The sequence below is a fragment of the Notolabrus celidotus genome, chromosome 5 (genome assembly GCF_009762535.1).
Source record: "Notolabrus celidotus isolate fNotCel1 chromosome 5, fNotCel1.pri, whole genome shotgun sequence".
Lineage (NCBI taxonomy): Eukaryota > Metazoa > Chordata > Actinopteri > Labriformes > Labridae > Notolabrus > Notolabrus celidotus.
The window spans coordinates 30,617,593-30,637,463 of record NC_048276.1 but is presented as its reverse complement, the minus strand read 5'-3'; positions in this window follow the sequence as shown (position 1 = coordinate 30,637,463).

The following is a 19,871-nucleotide window of genomic DNA, read 5'->3' as shown; positions in this document are numbered from 1 at the left end:
TTACAAATGTTATAATAACAATAATTAAAATAATAATAATAATAATAATAATAATAATAATAATAATAATAATAATAAAACATTTCCATCACACCTTTAAAGAAGTGTAGAAAATTCTACCAAGGCAAAATAAACTTAAAAAAAATACAACACAAAAGTTTAACAACAATGAATTAAAATTAAAAATAATACAGTGATGAAACAGTAGACCAATAATTTTTTTTTTGAGGTTTTAAAGGACAATAAAAATGTATTAATAAAAAGATGACATCACATCAGAGAAAATAGAAAAAGGTAGATTAAGAACATTGAAATAATAATGAAAAATGTAATAATAAAACAATAATTAATCAAATCAATCAAATCTAATTAATTAGTTAAATAAAATAAAATAAATTAAAAAGGTGAAGTCACATAAAAGCAAGTCTTTAAAAGTGAGTCTTAAACAGATAAAAGATGTCACTGACTCTGAAGCCTTATCTTCTCAGGGAGGTTATTTTATGATATTCCTCCTACTGGCCCAAAAAATGATGAGGGTACTTTAGTCAAATGATCCTAATATAATTTATTTAAATTGTGCTTTCTTGTTATTAGACAGTGGTTACAACTGCAGCCTGATTGCATAATGGAAAAGACTAGCTTGCTAATAGGGCATGTTATGCACAAGCAGGGGAAGAGCCAGGACATTAAGACCAGGGCGACCAAACTGAGGCACTGACTTTTGCAGGAGTGGCATGAAGTATAAGTGCATGCATCAATTAATTAGATTTTCCCCCCTTTTTATCTGACCATAAACACCTTAACTTCTTACATCTAAATATCAAACGGATGTTTTATTCCTGTGTGTATTTAAAACTTCTAAAAGTAAAACACAAAGAAAAGGGGGGCATTAAAGTCTTCTTAGCTCAAATCTTCAAGGACTCAAAAAGGTGCAAAAAAAGAGTTTCATTGATCACCAATGAAAAACACAATTGACAGGTCGCAACATTAATAATATTCATATTTCTCTTCTGATGACTATTCTAGTTCTCTGTGTGTTTGGTGATGTTAAGTGGAGTGTCCACTCGCATGCTGTAGGAATCTTCATAAAGTTAAGGCTGTGCAAAGTTGAAGTTTGCTTCATCTTTCTAATGTCCTCTAATTAAATCATTTTCTCAAGTAGAGTAACATACAAAGTTATGGTAAAAGTACAGACTTGTTAAGGTCTTCGGATGCTTTGCGTTCAGATGTCGTGGAGAGATGTCACAGCAGTAACGGCTTGCCGCATTCATCCATACCGACTATGCAGATACATTTGGTATTCTCTCATCAAATTTCTGTAAAAAGATGCTACACTTGAATAAATTCTAATTTTTGCGCTTCTCCTTTTTTTTTTTTTTTTTTTTTTTAAAAGAAAAAGCTTCTTCGAAGAACTTTTGGTTTGTGTTGATTTTGGCGCCCTTTGTGAACAAAACCATAGCTCTTATTTCCTTTCTGATACCGTTTTTACACTTAGTGGTGTTTCAACAAAAAAACAACCTGCTATATTTGACAGTTAAATCTGTACGACCCATGAAGAAGCTCTGCAGAGTGGCTGTTTCAGCAGCATGCAGTTAATCATTGTAGCTGACACCTGCCATACAACTAGCAGTTTCAGACCTTGTAAACAGTCCGTCGTTGTGCTGATGGTCTTGTTTGCTCTTGTTGTTCAAAAAGAGACTGTAATATTAATTTCAGTCTGTTTCATAAGCAGCTTACAACTTCTCACAGGAGCTTTAACATCCTGCATGTTTACCTTTAAGCTTCTAAAAATAGAAGTGATTGAATATCAGAGGAGCAAACAGTGACATTGTTAAGTTCCTGACTCGACTGTCCCCATAGCTCAATGACAGTCACAGACCCTGAGCCAATATTCCTTCTTTCATACATAAATGTCAGCCAGGAAAAATGAGACTTTCTTAGACTGAAGGATGAACTTATTCAACCTTATTGTTTATCTAAATACCATCAAGGCAAAGAGCGAGGAGAATAAGAAGAGAGCAGGGGTTCAAAGTTTGAGGAAAGCATTCCCAGACAAACTCTGGTGCAAACTTTGTGTGACTTTTGCTGTCTGTCTGGTCAGGATTTAGATCTGACACTTTATAGCTAATCACTACCCTGACAGACATGTCAGACACAAGATAAAACTCTGTCTTCTTAACACAGGGATTAACACAGTGGGATCATTGATTTTTGTGGCTCTTTGAATGATTTCAAGTTGTTAAAACACTCAACCCTTCAGGCTTCATGAGGCAGCTGAAGGGATTTTCATGCCCGAGAGGATGTTCACACTGCTGGCTGAAGGTCATGTTTCTCCTCCAATTTCATTTCAAGTTTTGAAGATTTGTAAATAGACTCTAAGTCATCTTAGATTGAAAGAAATCAGAATATAGCTAATGAGGTGATTCTCTACGAGTTAATGGTAAATCAACTCTTTCCGATTTCAAACTAACCGTACAATTTGGTCTAAAAAACAAACTTTTAATAACAGAGGGAGGTATTCAATTGTGTTACGGTATTTTACCCAGAAGAAGCAAGAGACTGCTTCAATGCACAAAGCATGTACAGTAGGCTGGGCTTAACTACTGTTCTGGTAGCTGGCAGGAAGGTAAGTTGGTACTAGAAAGAGCTTCACATCTGCAAAGAAACCACAGAATGCAATGGAAGTCTCCACCCAGGAACCAAGCAACCTCTGGCTTTGAGAAAGGAAAACAGATTCAGGAGTGCAGTTCCATAGTGTCCACTTGAGGCCGGCTCCAGAAGTACCGTAAGCCACATACACACCCATTCAAAAAAGCTGATGTTTACAGCAAACATAAACATGTTTACAGCCTGGTTTAAAAACCTGTTTTGGCCTGAATAGCTAAATAAAACCAGCACACACTGTACGGGGTTGAATTTTTATATCATTTGTTATTTTTTAAGATATTAAGGTGACACGTTTTGCATAATTAGGGGCATGACTGACTTGATTGTTGGCAGGAGCACTGTAGCTGTTTGTGTGGAGGCTAAAGGCCCACCTCAACTCCACTTCTTTGCCTTTTGTTATGTTTACCAAAAGTTAGGTTGAGTCAGCATTTCCAACAACGATGGACTTCAAAACTCTGCTTCAGAACCCAATATGTGACGTCACTGAGTGTATCCATGTATGTCCATGTATTTTTCAGTCTATGCCAGGAAAACAGTTTAAACCTTTTTCCCTCTCTGAGCCCTCCAAGAACAGACAGCAGATTACAAGACCATGCAACATGATTTTATGGAAATTCAATTTGGAAAAATCTGACTGAGGGCATGATGATGTAAGGTTGTCTCTACTTTTCATGAACTGAAACAGAGGTAGCAGTTATGAAGCACAGAGCGGCTGCACCAAGGTAAATCCCCCCCACATTTAGAGGTTGCAGGGTTCATCCATAATTCATGCTCAAGGATGCTGAACAGATTGAATTGTCACAACTCAGGCTGGTACAGACGAGGAGAACGAGAGAGGAACGAGCTGCTCTTCCTGTCTGTCTGTCTGTCTGTCTGTCTGTCTGTCTGTCTGTCTGTAAGTCTGTCTGTCTGTCTGTCTGGCTTAGCATTCAGAGCAGGAACAGTGTGTGGAGAAATGAGAGGAAGAGATGCTGGTATGTGATATGACCATGTTTGGGCAGACGTGAGATTGGTAAGACAGCTTCAAATCTCTGAGTCAAAAGATAGTCGACCAGCGTAAACCTGTTGGGCAGTTTCATCAGGGTTGAGCTGAGGCCGACCTTTCTCCTCCCTGTGAAGAGGGCCCGATGATAGAATAAGCTGCAGTGACATACATCTTTAACCCAGCAGGTTGCATCTGAGACTCACTTCAAAAAGTACTTGAAACTTTCACCTTCCAAGAGTACCCACTTAATAGCTTGCTCTTTTGCTCTGTTTGTATCTCTCCATTCTTCTGTAACTCTTCACAATGCACCTGTAGCTACTTCTAATGATCCATTAGCCTTGGACATGCAGCTGAGTGTTGAAGTACTTCTTCTGGAGGGTTTTCCCCTAATACTGATGTTTTGACTGTATTGTATTTGTACATCCTTCAGAAGAAAAGCACCTACAGTACAGTGATTTCATTCACTACTTGCTGGCCCCAAATCTAAAAATAAAATAAAGTAGTTCTTCTAACCGAAATACTCAACATTTTAGAATCTTAGAATGGGAGTAACCTGCTCCATACAGAAAACATTGGTTGTATTTGGATGCTTAGAACTAAATATAGGTCTCTTTGTGGAAAGCAACTAATGACACAGGCCTTGTTCAATGATACAAATGATGAATGAGCCAAAATATGTTCTACAGAGATTACAAAGTTGTAGTTTCCAATGAGCAATTACATTGTTTCTGTGTAAGACCATGTGAAAGGGGGGTGTAATGGGGTGATTCAAATCAGAGAGATGAAAAATTGACTGTGATACCTTTTTTAAACAGAAGAGGGCACTCTCTTTCTTTTCTCTCGACGCCCTTTTTCAACGCCCTTTTTTGTTTATTTCATTACATAAAACAGGGCAAAATCATAATAATATGGGGGGGCTGTGGCTCAGTGGGTAGAGTCGGTGCTGCTCTGGCAGTCACATGCCGAAGTGTCTTTGAGCAAGACACTGAACCCCAAATTGCTCCTGCTGTTGTTCAGTGGTGTATGAATGTTTATGAATGAGATTAACTAATACTGATGGTCCCTTACTATAGCAGCCTCTGCCATCAGTGAGTGAATGGGTGAATATGACAACGAGTAATGTAAAAGAGCTTTGAGTGGTCAGAAAGACTAGAAAAGCACTATATAAGTACAAGTCTATTTACCAATAAGTGAGTAAGCAGAGTTGTACTCATATAGCACTTTTGAAACACTGGGCTTCACAAGCAAAGAAATTAAAACAAATTCCAAACCAATACAAAAAGCTCAGCCCTCGATCTTCCTGCTGTTTGTTGGTTGTCGTACAAAGGAGGATGACAAACCTAATTTACCTACCGGTAAAAAAACAAAGTAACCTTGAAACCTCGGTTCAAAAAACACTTCCTGGTTTGCAGCTTATTTATTTTTTTGTACACAATGTACAAGAGTTGAGTTGTTTTATAAGGCTTCATTTGTGTAAGTAGGGGCATGGCTGAGTTGACAGACAGATGCTTCATCTGTTGAGTGAGCATTTCCAACATCCATAGACTGTATAAAATAATGGACGTAGTATCCGTGACGTCACCCATCTGTTCCTGAGAGCTGTTTTGAAGCCAATCGTAGTCTGGAGCCATATTGGAAATGCTGAACTCAACCAAACTGCTAGTGTGAGGTAAAGAGGCGGGTTTTGAGCCTCCTCACTAACAGCTACAGTGTTCCCGCCTGTCAATGAAGTCAGATGTGCCTCTCATAATGGAAAACTCATGATTTTAATATTTTTGAAATTGCTGCATTCTGAAAAAAATCACGCCCTGTACAGCGTGTGCCGATCGAGAAATGAGCTATCCAGACTACACTCGGGGTCACATCCTAGACTTGGTTATCTCCAAGGGTCTAAACATTTCCAAGGTTCTGGTATCTGATGTTGCTCTCTCTGATCACTGCTGTGTTTTCTTTAAAAGTGATTTATCTGTGAACACTAATGTTCAAACTGAGGTAATCTCAAAACATTACTTTACTGAAAGCACCAGGCTTTTTATTTATTCAGGCTTTCTCTTCCACAAACCCCCCTCTCCATGTTCTCTGCAAATGACCTTGTAGAAGATTTCACTTTTAAAATTACAAATATTATTGATTTCATTGCACCAACTAAAGTAAAAGTGGTCTCCAATAAGAAAAAATCTCCTTGGAGGAATACCATGCAAGTCAAACTGGAAAAAAAGGAATGTCGGAAAGCTGAGCGCAGGTGGCGAAAAACAAAGCTTCAGGTTCATTATGACATTTATAAAGAAAGACTTCACATCTTTAATCTACAGCTGAAAAAGTCAAGGCAGATCTTCTCAGACATTACCTCAGGGATCCATTCTTGGGCCTCTGCTATTCAACATCTACATGCTTTCTTGAGGTCAGATAATAAAAAACAACAAAATTAAATATCACAGCTGTGCAGACCACACATTTACATCACCATATCACCAGGGGATTATAGTCCCATACAAACGCTGAGTAGATGCATCGAACAAATCAATGACTGGGCGTGCCAGAATTTTCTTCAGTTAAACAAATAAAAAACTGAATTTGGAGCCAAGGAAGAAAGGTTAAAGGTTACTGCTCAGCTTAAATCTGCAATGATGAAATGTTCAAACCAAGCCAGAAACCTTGGTGTAATCATAGACTCAGACCTTAATTTCAGCAGCCACATTAAGACAATTACAAAGTCAGCCTACTATCACCTTAAGAATATATCAAGGATTAAAGGACTTATGTCTCAGCAGGATGCAGAAAAACTTGTCCATGCATTTATCATTAGCAGACTAGACTACTGTAACGGTGTCTTTACAGGACTCCCTAAAAAGTCCATCAGATGGCTGCAGCTCATACAGAATGCTGCTGCTCGAGTCCTAACAAGGACCAAGAAAGTAGACAACCTCACTCCAGTTCTTAGATCCCTACACTGGCTTCCTGTCTGTCAGAGAATAGACTTTAAAATCCTGCTGATGGTTTATAAAGCACTGAATGGTTTAGGCCCAAAATACATTGCTGATCTGCTGCTACTGTGTGAACCATCTTGACCTCTGAGGTCATCAGGTGCTGGTTTGCTTTCAGTCCCGAGAGTCAGAACGAAACATGGTGAAGCAGCATTTAGACATTATGCTCAACATATCTGGAACACACTCCCTGAAAGCTGTAGGTCTGCTCCAGCTCTCACCTCTTTTAAATCAAAGACTAAGTCGTTTTTATTTGCCACTGCCTTCTTAGCTTATTTTAACTCACTTTAAAAGCTCATTTTAAATTTACTTTTAATATATATTTCTAATTTTCCTTTTCTTTTCTGTTTTATTATATTTGTCATTTTAATTGTGTTCTTTTATGCTTGTCTGAATGCTTCCAATGCTTTTAATGTTTTAATGTAAAGCACATTGAGTTGCCCTCGTGTATGAAATGTGTTATACAAAGAAAGTTGCCTTGATGAGCTGAACTGGCCTTGAAGACCTTTTACTTTCTGATTATTCACAGTAAAGGTTTCATCCAGCCTGTCTACATATGGGGGTCATTTTGGAACCCACGCAGGCTGTGTTCATCTTTCTACTTGTTCAAGAAAAGTGTTAGCGCAGGTCAAAGGTTATGCTGAGTGAAATAAGCATTCATTCAATGTGAAGAAAAGTACCTTTAGATCTGAGATGTATTTGGACTGGTGAAGAATAGCTAATAAAAGCAGAGTCAGAGGCCAAGTTGATTATCATTTTAAAAATCAACAAGTCTTCTTTTCTCTCTTAAGGGTTCATTCAGTCTGACATTTCTGTATCTTCTCTCTCCATGCTGATAGAGTTTGGATGGTAAAGCCTCTTCATGCATGTTTTATTTTGGATATAGAGCTTTAATAATGCAGTTGACTTGATTGCGTTTCAAAGAGTTATGCAGAAACTTGTGCAAAAAGTAATGTGTGTGTGTTTTAGCGACATGAAAATGCGCCCATAACTCAGATATATTTGTGGAAACTGTGTCCTGGAGAGGCATTATCAAGCTGCAGAGCAAATAATCTGAATCACTGATACCGCACACTGCTGCCATCGCCTTGCATTATCCATCTGCATATGTGTATGCACCATCTGTCTGCACAGTTACCCTTTCCAAATGCCACAAAAGGTCAGGAAGCAATAAGTCAAAGTGCCGCCATGCCTGGCGAGAGCGCCTGATTTTACACTCTTTCTTATGCATCATTGGTGCATTAGGCAGAAAACAGTAAACATAACACAGAAATTGATCTGGAATTAATCATTAAGTTGTTTGCTGTTTTCTTGTCACTGGTTTGATTTAAGAGGCCGGCTGCTGCACTCCTCGACATTTTAATGTACAGCACTTTGAGCTGCAGAGAGGTCTTTGGGGCTCGAGTGGGTACCAGACTGTTATTGATGGTCTCTGTTTGTTTTTTATATTTCAATCGATACAGGGCCGGTGTTTCTCGATGAGTGATGAAGCCTGTGGTCGGGGCATTATCGCTTCCTGCTGATGCACTACAACTCAAACAGAGGGCCTGACTGGTCAAAAAAACAAAAGTGTTTTGATAAAATACACCGAATAATTCCTCTTAAGTGACTCAAAATGCCCAAAATGACTCATATTTATGCTCTGTGATTACATTTGTCTTCTTTTTGATCTCCTTAAAATGTTGTTGCTTGCAGCTGCAGCGATAATCAGAAGGGTCTTGGTGATTGAATCAGTACTATAGCTTCACCAACCTGGTTCCATCTACCTTCAGTTTGAAGAGGACTTTGTCTGTGTCCTTGAAACCTGGAAATGTTTGACTCTATTGGTTTGAGCAGGTAAGCAGTATGAGTTGTTGACATTGCACTGACTCCTAATTCTCAAGCCTGTCACTATGATACATGATCCATTATAATGGTCCAACCTGCTTAAAGATGTGTTGTAATAGAAGACTCACTCACCTTCAGCCCAAGAGGATGAATGAAGCGGGATGAGGCGGTGACTCCTGGTCAAAGGAGCAATCGTAAATGCCTGAAACATGCACAGACAGAAGCCATCTATGATATTTTTTACATGTCATGAAATAACTTTGTTCAGTAGTTTCTTTTTTTGCATTTGATTTAATATTTTTATCTTTTGTGAGTTGATTTTGTTTGTTTTATTGGTTGATTTCATAGAATACTTCTACAGTGAGTAACATTAAAGCTGGGGTTGGTAGTCAGATTTAGGTACACTTTTTGTATACTGGTTAAAATGATCTTTATGTCCCGATGGTAATCAATACATAATGTGTTCTTAAAAAAGAGCGAAAAAAAGCTGCTATCTACAGCCGGAGTAAACTAGGGAAAACACCAACCAATCCCTGCTATAAGAAGCCAAATTAAGACACCAATCAAATCCCGTCCTGCCGTTCTGCCCGCCTCCTGCGCGTATATTTCCCCGGCGTGCACTCCGAGTCGTCCCCTGCCTCTGCTTCCCCTGACTCCACTGACTGCCCCACCTCGCTCAACCTGTAGGGCTGCACTGTAGGAATTAAGAACATCTACACTGAACACGTTTAACAAACAGTAGAGCTGTTACAGTATTATATGTGTTATAACTTTTCTCCTGATATCGTGTCACCAGTACAACTGGATAATGCTAGCATGACAGTTGTGAGTGCTAACAGCAGCCATGTTTGTTTGTGTTTTTAACTTTCACTCTGATAATGTTTTGGTGAGGACCGGTTTTGAATCAGTCACGATCATATGGTTGTGAATCAGTGGCGCTCGTGCATGTGAGCGGGGGCGTCGTTTTGGAGGAGCTCCGAGGGGAGGGGGGGAGGGGTTAGACGGAGTCCTGAAGACATGCTACATTCAAATTCATGCTAGTTTTCCGAGACTACCAACCCCAGCTTTAAGCTAACCTAAGTTAAAGGGTTACATGACATATTTTTTATGTTCTATAAATTGATTTGACTTTGTGTAAAATATTTTATAGCCTGAATTTTTTTTTTGGTTTGATTAAATATTTGTAGTGTTTCGTGAAATGTTTTTGGCACTCAGTGAAAATTTTCTGCAGTTGACCTTCAGGGCCACCGTAAGATTGAAGAAGGATGTTTTCCCTGTGAGTGCAGACATGCTGTCAGACTTGGCCTTGAAAAAATCTTCAGGATAAGTTTCCTTTTTTCTTCTGCAGGTTTTTAATCAACATAATTCTACAAAGCATCACATAAGGTGTAATAATAGGCAATTGCCAAATGATTCCAGTTGAAATGCTCTAAATAATCCGTCTTGCTCTTTAAATGATGTGTGTCTGGTTTTGGATCTTATTTAGGCGCACAGGTTTATGCAGCACATTTGCAGAATAAATCTCCATTATTCAGCTTTGCTTTTCTCACAAATACTGTGTACTTTTTCCAGTTTCGAAAATTAATTTTGACAGCTTTATCTCTGCCCTGGCTGTCTGCTGTCTTTGCTGGGAGAAGATTTATACTTTATTGTTTCTCAGTCTGTTTGTCTTCCTCCGAGCAGATCTGTCTTCATCACCGGATGAGTAGCTGAGGTAATGGATTAGACCTGGAGAGACGAAATTGGTTTCTTTCTGTAATGTTGGCAGTGTCCTCTCCGCTCTTCATGCAACTCTTCATATTTCTCTGTGTTTTTCATTTGTCGAGGTTCATTTTCCACAACCTTTGTGACAAACACAGAACAGAGCTGATGCACAATGATGTTTATCTTGATCTCAGGGTCTACATTGAACATACCGATCAGTGAATCAGTTTGTTTTTCTACGTCTTATCTCTCAGTATGTTCGGCACTCCCCTGTTTTTTTCAGTCAGTGTAAAATTAAGGACAGTGTCCTAAACAGTAACTGTTGTCCTCAATATTTGACCGTGTTTAAAATCTCCTTTTCACATAGGTGCTACATATTAGGATGGTGCAACCTTATTCTTCTTCTTTTAAATCCTAAACCTAATTTTTCTATGGACTTAATTTGTACTAAAGTATGTGGTCTTTTACTTGCTTTTTTAAAAAGCTATGAAAAGTAGAATTTCTGTAGTTAAACTGGATTAATTGTATTTTTAATCAAAAGTTTAAAATCCCATTAAATTGGATTTCAAATCAGTTTTTAGGTCCGTTTAACAATGTAAGCAATACAAGAAAACCTTTTCCATGCAGCACTCATGTCTGCAATGTAAAAGCCGTCTTTTTTGGTGTATGAAATACCCAAAAGAAGTGCCTGTTTTCCTTCAGTGTCATTTCTTCAGTACACAGTACTGCATAGTACATTACACTGAGGGCCTGTTTCACAAAGGATTGTCGCTTTTGAGCACGCGATTCTTTGTGAATCTCTGCATCTGAGCCGAAAAAAGACTAATACACGATTGTGCAATGGGATAAATACTCCACAAACTGTCATGAGTTGCTTTTGTTTTTGTGTTGTATTTTCCTTGTTGTTCTCTTTCTTAGATTTCCAGTTTATTTTGTAAGTGGTTAATTTTACTTCCTGTGTATTCCCTCCTTTTTGATTGTCTTCGCCTGTGCCTTGTTGGTCTCACCTGTGTCCCCTTACACACTACTCTGTGTGTATTTAGTCTCTGGCTGTTTTCGAAACCATCTACTATACTAGTAGTACTTACTGATTTGGCCAAAATTCAGAATGTAGTATGTGAACAAGAGCAAAATCTGCAGTACGCCAAAACTACCCGGATGTCGTACTGATCAGTGAATATTTCTCAGTACGGATCGGACCAGTCCCCCTCACGTAGTGTTTCCCACAATGCACAACGCTAATGTTCTGACACTCAGTTTTTAGGTGCTGTGAAAATATTTCAATTCCATATAAACCACTTCTTAACTTTTTAAATTATAAGTGGATGCTAAAGAAGCAGTTTTGTTATCAGCTTGGCCGTTGTTCACGTCCACTTTCTGAAACCAGAAATTCGGCGACGCCTGATCCAGCATACTGCAGAACAGATCCAACAGAACAGTGATACAACATACTACCTACAAATAGACTTTGTAGTATGCAGTAGGTACTGCATACTACATTCATAGGTATGTAGTAGACCGTTTCCAAAACAGCCTCTGTGTTTCCTCCCTTCTGTGTCAGTTCATTGGGATGTGTCATGTCAAGTCTCACACTGTCTTCTTGTGTTCCTGTTTCCAGTGTTTTTTGTTTGAAGTACGTTTAGTTTAATCTCAGTTTTGGTTGATTGAATCCTTTATATTTTTGTATCTGCAATTTGGGTCTTCCTTTTTTTCCCCCTAATCCACACAAACTGTACTGCAGAGCAGACTTCACAGTGGAGCTCTGTGCTGTAGAGGGTGGAGATGCTTACAGCTCATCTCTGTCACAATAAAACACAATCTGTCAAACTTTGCAGACCTGTGCTCAGAAATAAAGCAGATTCAAACTGTGCTCCAGTCTTTTTGTGAAGACCAGGTATGGATCTTGATGTTGAGACAGCTCATCAGACCCCCTCCTGTAAATGTTCCCCACACAGAGCAGACCCATGGGTCCGTTCATGTCCCACACAGTGTCAGAAAATAAGACAGTGGTGGAAGTTTTCAATTCCCCATGTGACAGGCAGGATAATTGGCTTTCAGTCAGATTCACCCGTCCGGAGGAGCTGTGTCACATCTGCTGAAGAGGACGCAGAAAAGTGGGCAAAACTCATACAAGGAAGACGAGGATGGGTTGACATTTTTTGAGGCCTGAAGAATTATTTTAAAACTTTGGAGTCCTGAAAGTGGTGGTCAGCAGCACAGGGGGAAAGTAATTATATCGCAGGAGAAAATTACCTTTCACTCATTCTAATCCAAAATATCTTTATTGGTTGTTTTTTTTGCACAGACAAGGACAATGTTGGTTCTGTGAAGAATAAAAGTAGAAACAGAGTTCTGTGACTGATGTTACAAAACAAATTAACAACAGTAGCATTGAAATCCCACCCATCCCAGAACATTGATCACTCCACTCACACCCCATATTCACACCAACATTAATTGAGGGTAGACAAACAAAGAAACAAGCAGTACCAAGTGAATTGGAAATCAAGATCATACAAATATAGGTAATCATTACCTGATAGCAGGCTAGTGCATTGGGCAAGTCACTTTAGGCTTTAGAGGCAGAGACAGAGTGCATAGACACAAGAGTGACACAGAGGAATTATGTTTTTTAATAAATAGAAAAATAGGTAAATAAATGAAATATAAAAGCAAAATAAATAGATCAATAAAATGCAATGATTTTTTGGATGGGTTTAGGCATATTTTCTGTGGTAGAGATTCCAAAGAGGGCAGTAGGGGGCTCATAGTCCCTTCTACTCATTCTTACATTTGAATAAAGTCTCAGACTTCTATCATGACAGTAAGATAAGACTGCAATGACTTCAACAGACAACTTGAAGCTGATCCTGCAAAATATTTATTCTCTTTAAGGGTGACACAGTTTAGCATAAGGTTGTTTCTTTTTTTCTAAATAAAAATGTATATTTGTGGGTCTTATCCAGCTTGCCATAAGGAGTTGGCATACATCTGAATGTCTTCCTAACCTCTTTGACTACCTGGTGGGTTTTGCTTTGTCCAGTTAAAGCATCAGTCACTTCAGTCAGAAACAACTGCAACACGATGCATACATAAACAGAAACATCTCTCAAAGTGCTTGGACAAATCCTGTTTGAATGATTCTTTGCATCTCATCCTGTAGAGGGCTTTTTCCCTACCAAGCCTTCAGGAGTAACCATAAAGAAACACTCTTATAAACCTTCAAACAGGTCACACACTCCTTTATTTTCACCACTTCACTTTGAGCATTCGCAGTCTTCAGTCTGAGAGCAGCAGTCTTCTCTGTGTGACATTTACAGCAGATAAATCACACAGAAAGCTGAGGCCTTCATCTCAAATCCAAACCATCCTCTCCTTAAAGCAGTTTGACATTTTGACTCCACAAGGGGTCACAGATAAGGCTTCACAAAAATGACAAGTGCAAACCTTTTCTTATTTAAAGTGCCCAATGGTTTCAGAAGAGCTAGGCTTTTCATCTCTCTGCTCTCTTCTCCTCCTGTTGCTGCTTTTGTTGTTTTTTAATGCAAGTTTTATCTCATTTAAACAGAAGACGTCAGTCGTCTGTGTTTGTGTTTTCTTCTGTGTTTGTGTTTTTATGATGGTTTGGTGAGATAAGAATTGATCCTTGCCCTGTTGGAGATTTGAACTAAATGAAGGTTTTTTGACAAATAACCTTTTTGAGACCACTTTACTGAGGAATGAGTCGAGGATAGGGGGCAGTTTATGGTAAACTTGCATACAAATGTACTTAGACTTTGCAACCAGTTGAGGTTCCCTCTGGTGGTCACTGGGTAGAATGCATGGTTTAATATTGTGGGCCTGAAGAGCAAAACACAACAACATTACAGAAAACATAACAATATTTCCGAAAACACAACAACGTTTCACAAAAGTCGACAACATTACAGAAAACACAACATCTTTTTACAAAACATAACAACATGTTGCCTATCCTCAACACCATGGGGCTTCTTCTGGAAGTCTTTACATTCCACCATTTGGATATATTACTTCAAAAGCACAGTTCAAACTCAAGTGTGAAGAAAGTGTTTCATTTCCATCTCCCATGGACAGTCCTCGCTCCAGGATTCAAACCCAGGACCCTTACATTGAAAGGCAGCAGCCCTGACCACCACACCCCAGGGCAACTTTGCAGTGCTTGCCTCTTTAGGTCTCTTTTTAATATTATTTTTTGTGCTCTAGTTTAAAAGCACAGCTCATGGACATGTGAGGAAAGTGTTTTATTTCCATCTCCCATTTGCAACACATAGTTGGTTTTGAACCCACAACCATCAGATTGAAAGCTACTGTAGCTGGTCTATCCTCAACACCACAGCGCTTGGATGAACTTCATTTTGTAGGTCTTTTCTTTCCATTGTATATATTGTACTTCAAAAGAACATTTCTTATTACAGGGTGAGGAAACTGTTTTAATTCCATATCCCATGGGCAGTGCATTCAATGGGAACAAGTGATGGGGAATGCTTGAAGGAAACGACGCCTGGTCACAGGAGGAGGAGGCCTCAGTGCTGACTGTCTTTGCTATGAGAGTCACTGTAACGACACATCACAAGGTCACATTGGGCTCACCAACCTGATGATAAAACTTCTTCTGACTCTTTAGCTCACTGTTTACTGTAGTCTTCATCTGGTTTGCACGCCGCTCATAAAGAATCTCGCTAATTCACTTGTAAACCACTGAATGTCGTGCTGTTGACTGCTACTGGCAAACAATATTGATCTCCCAGAAGCTCCCTTTATCTCTTCAATGTGCAAACATCTTCTCTGTTATTGTGTAAGTTGTTTCTTCTACAATTTCAGACATTTTTATATTCGTGTTGCTCTTGTAGTTTCACATCAGTCACATAACACACATCATCACTCCACTCACTAGCAGCGAATGCTCCTGACTTCAACCTGCTGCGTTCTCACTCTGCCTCACCAGACTTCTTCAGAAGTTCCGATCAGAAGCCTTTATTGTCATTGTAGCTACAACAAAATTAATGTTTACACTCAAATCCGATGATGCACTAACTCACTCAAGGACAAAAACAGTACACAAATTCAATCATTCAATACCGACAAGACATTCCATAAAACCATTTTAAGAAGTAAAGTGTTGCAGTGTAATAAATAAGTAAAATGTAAGGTGTCTATGTGCAGCATAGTGCGTAGTGTGTACTAGCAGCGATAGTCCTTGTTTGTTTTTTCTTTGTTCAGTGTGCTGATGGTTGTTTGGAAAGAAACTGTCTCTGTGTCTGGTGGTACGGAATTTGGCAGTTCTGAGGCATCTGCCAGATGGTAAAAGTTCAAAGAAGGGGAGACCAGGGTGGGAGGGGTCTGCAATGATCTTTTTTGCTCTGTTGGTGTAGCGTGCAGTGGCAAGTTCGTCCAGAGGGGGCAGGGGGGCATCCAGTGATCTTTTCTGCGGACCTAATGATTCTTTGCAGAGCCTTCTTGTCCGCAGCGGTGCAGCCTGCATAACACACTGTGATACAGTAGGTTATGACACTTTCTTGCTAAAATTTCCCTAGGATGTTAGCCAGGATGCATGAACAAGTTTGAGCATCTTCAGCCTGAAAGTGAAGTCTTTTAGTCATCACAATTTCCTTTCTCTTGAACGTCCCTCCAGGAAGCAGTTACTCGTAAAATAACCTGGATGGATGTGATGGGTGCCCTCATTTTGATTTCCTTTGCACAGTTTGTGTCTTTCTTCATAATCCCTCCTTCATATCTCAGATCCCGGGGGGGCTGCTCATCCAAGCTCATAATCATTTCCTCTCTAGATAAACTCCTTGGGAACTTTTCGTGCCCATCCAGACGTCTCCCAGAACCTCCTGTGGATACTTTCCTTTCTTTTTATGGCTTTAATAATTTCGGTGAAAATTGCACTAAAACACTCTATTTTACTAAATGTTAATCTCATAATCACTTCACCTGACAAAACACAAGCTTTGGATGGCTTTAACAAGCAGTGATTTATTCACGGCTGAGGAAATATTGCTTTTCAGCGTGGCCCATTTCCCTCAGTCCCATGGGGTGTCATATAATGCTCAAGTTGTCGCACCGGGTCTGAGCGAGAGAGAGAGAGAGATAAAGAGAGGGAGAGAGAGAGGTGCATGGACAACTTTGAATACATTCAGAGACCACTTTACATCTTATTGCCTCTTAGAGACGTTTCCCTGATGACATAAACCTCCAAATTGCAAAGTGAAAAACCTGTTAATGTTTCTGCGCTCCATCATCCGCCACTTTTAAAGTCAATCAGTCAGCACACAATCAGTATTCCCTCACGCTCAGGAGTCATACATGGGTGAGAAGAGACACCAGGCTATTACGCTCCCTCTGTCTCCTGTCAAAGAGATCCATTAAAGAGTCTTTATTGGGCCTGGGACCATTACCAACAAAGAAGGTAATCCAATCGTCTTTAATATTTTTATAGTGTCCTCTACTGCACGGCTGTATTACATCCTCATCCTCTCTCAGCTATTAGGTGAGCATGATGAGGCAGAGAGTTTGCACATGAGAGCAAACACCACATTAGACAAATGACAACAAACAAAGAGCATCATTAGTAAACCCACATAACACAGACTACTCTTCGTAAAGCTTGCTCTCTCTCTCTCTCTCTCTCTCTCTCTCTCTCTCTCTCTCTCTCTCTCTCTCTCTCTCTCTCTCTCTCTCTCTCTCTCTGTCTGTCTGGCTCGCTGAAATTGCTCACTGGCTGTTCCCCAAATTAACTCGAACAACTCAACATGTGGTCATTGAGGTCTGCAGAAACAGCCTCCACTTCTGGTTTTAGGCTTTCCACATAATGTTAGGTCCATGCTCCAGAGATTTGCTCCCATGCTGCTACAGGAGTGAGTGTGAGGCTGGACAGATTCAGGTTCATTTAGATTCAAGATTCTGATTCACCAACTGACTTGAATCTTGTCCAACATTCATGCTCCTTAAATATTCCTAGACCACAGATTGGGGAGCTGTTTCCAGTTCAAGCGTTGAGATTCAAACTGCTATGCTAACACATTGCCTGTTTGCAAAACATGACACTATAAAGTTCTGCACTACAACCACAATACTTTGAAACTTCTCACTAAAAATGAAATTGAAAATAATATATCAGGCTTGTTCCTTTAAGTTCATAGTTGTTCTTATAGAAAAGGAAATGGAGTGTGACTCTTCAAAATAAAATATTGCAACATATACTTTGGTTAAGGGTCAGATACCAGCAAGGGGTGCCCCTCAGAGACTTTGGGCCCCATTATAAGATAGCAGATTTGGCCAACAACTCTGCTACTGCAGATACTCCATGCTCATGCTCTCTTTAAATTGTTCTAACTTTTCTCCTATACGACCTACCTGGATACCAGAACCATCAGACCATGAATTGTGTCAAGCCCATTTCTGAAAGAATACTTTCAGTGTTCATATATCACATGCTTTTTTATACCCTCCACCAAGGAAAAAAGGCACTTGTTATGGAGAGCTCTAATCTGCCTGTAAGAAGTAATCTCTTGAGGTAGCTTTCTATTAGAAAAACACACAGACAACGAAGCCCCCACAGGCAAATTGTGTTTTTAGTCTGCAGGAACACAAAATAGTCTTGAATTGAATATAATTACCCTGAGGCTTGAATTCTTTGACAGAAAACCTGAAAAACGAACTTGGGTGTGTAATGAAAGACTCTACTTAAATGGATTAAGATAATTATGTGTCACTCTTCTCTTCATACGCACATCTTAAGACGCCCTACTTTGCAGGAACACAATGCCAAACTGCCACCCAAAGGTATTACTTCACATGTCACCAAAACTGTGGAAACACAGATAATTTTAGAAACTGTATAAAAGGTACAGTGTGTGAAGCGAGGGCCGGCTCGTGGCATAGGCAGTATAGGCAAATGCTATGGGCGCTGGCCATCCATAGGGGGCGCTGCTAAATGAGTGGGGAAGAAAATATGATGGTAATGGGAAAAACAATATTGTTTTATCTAATTTAATTTTGGATTAAATTGCAGAATGATGCCAGTAAACATTTAGAAGCTTGTGATTCAATTTTGGTTTTAAAAATAATGGTATTCAAATCAGTTTTTGAAGTATTTAAGTGTTAATGATTTATTTCTTTTTGTTTTGTTGTTGTTGTTTTCCTTACACTTTGGAAGCTGTTAGCTTAATTACATAAAAAATGTAGGCGCGGCTTAAATAAGCATTTTACCTCTGCTTTTTCAGTCATCCCTTAATACATTACTGTTGCTTTGTTGCAAGTGTCTGGACTGTGAAAATGATTGTGTTATATAATGACTGAATACATTCTACTACTATTACATTATGCATTTTGAAATTGTATAATTATTTTCCTACTAAATAGCAGTGTTATTACCACTTTATCAATGTTCGTTTAGAGGTCATTTTATTTTAAAAAAAGGAAACCTGTAACACATAAAGCTGGATGTCAGTTGTCTTTCAGTGTATGTGATGTGATTGTTGGAGTTGGTTATAATACAAGGGGCACCAGTTAAAATATTGCCTAGGGCACCAAGTCGGTTAGGGCCAGTGGTGGACAAAGTACACAGCTTCATTACTTAAGTCAAAGTATCGATACTCCAGGTCAAATATTACTCCAATACAAGTGTACTGGAGCGCTTGCTTTTAAAAACACTTAAGTATTCAAAGTACTTCATAAAAAATCTCAAAAATTTGTATTTTCACAAAGCATGAGTGCAGTCAAGAATACATAGAAGTACATTATGTTACATTATGTTGATCTACTTGAATTACTTGAAATCTCTAAAAACTATACCATGGAATAAAAACAGCAACTAAGTTACTCCAAGCACAGACAACTTAGTTTGAAATGTTCATCTGGAATGAAACAAATGTTACACAGCTCAACACGCTTTCTCAGGTTGGACAGTGAATGTTTGTATGTTTGGGCAGAGTGGGAAACAGGGAGAACATTTCAAACGATACGTATCATCCTTCATTTCAAAAAACTCTAACATGGGCTGAAGATATGGCCGTGGGTGCTCAGGTGGAGAATTATAGTCATCATTACCACCTCGAAATGAACTGCCTGATCTGAGTGAAACTTGCTCTGTGTTTGCTCCACGTTCAACCGTGGAGATGCACGATATACAGGTACGACTAAACCACTGAGACAAACAGAACTACACAAACACATTTAACTGTCTTAGGGATCAGATTTCAGAAAAGAGAAGGAAATTCATGAGCTGGCCTCAGAGCAAAAGTAGTGAGTATCTAGAGCATTGATAGAAATGTAGTGGAGTAAGAAATACATTTAATGTCTTTAGAATGTAGTGGAGTCAAAAGTACAATAATTGTCTTCTGATTGTAGTGGAGTAAAAGTACCCCCAAAAAATAATACTCAAGTAAAGTACAGATACTCAAAAAAATGTACTTATAAGCACTGTACTCAAGTAAATTTACTTTGTTACTGTCCACAACTGGTTAGGGCCGACTACGTGTGAAGGAATTTTAAGGTCATCTCACTAGTTTTAAATCATTTGTGAAGCCTTGTCTCCCCCATGTGGTTAAAAAAGGAGCATAAAAAAGGAGCAGATATGCTGCAGTGTCAACAGATCAGTGCTCATTCATAGGGACTCCTCTTTGTTAACATCAGGCTGGAGGAAACAAAAACAAAACAAGTGTATTATGTAAATTACA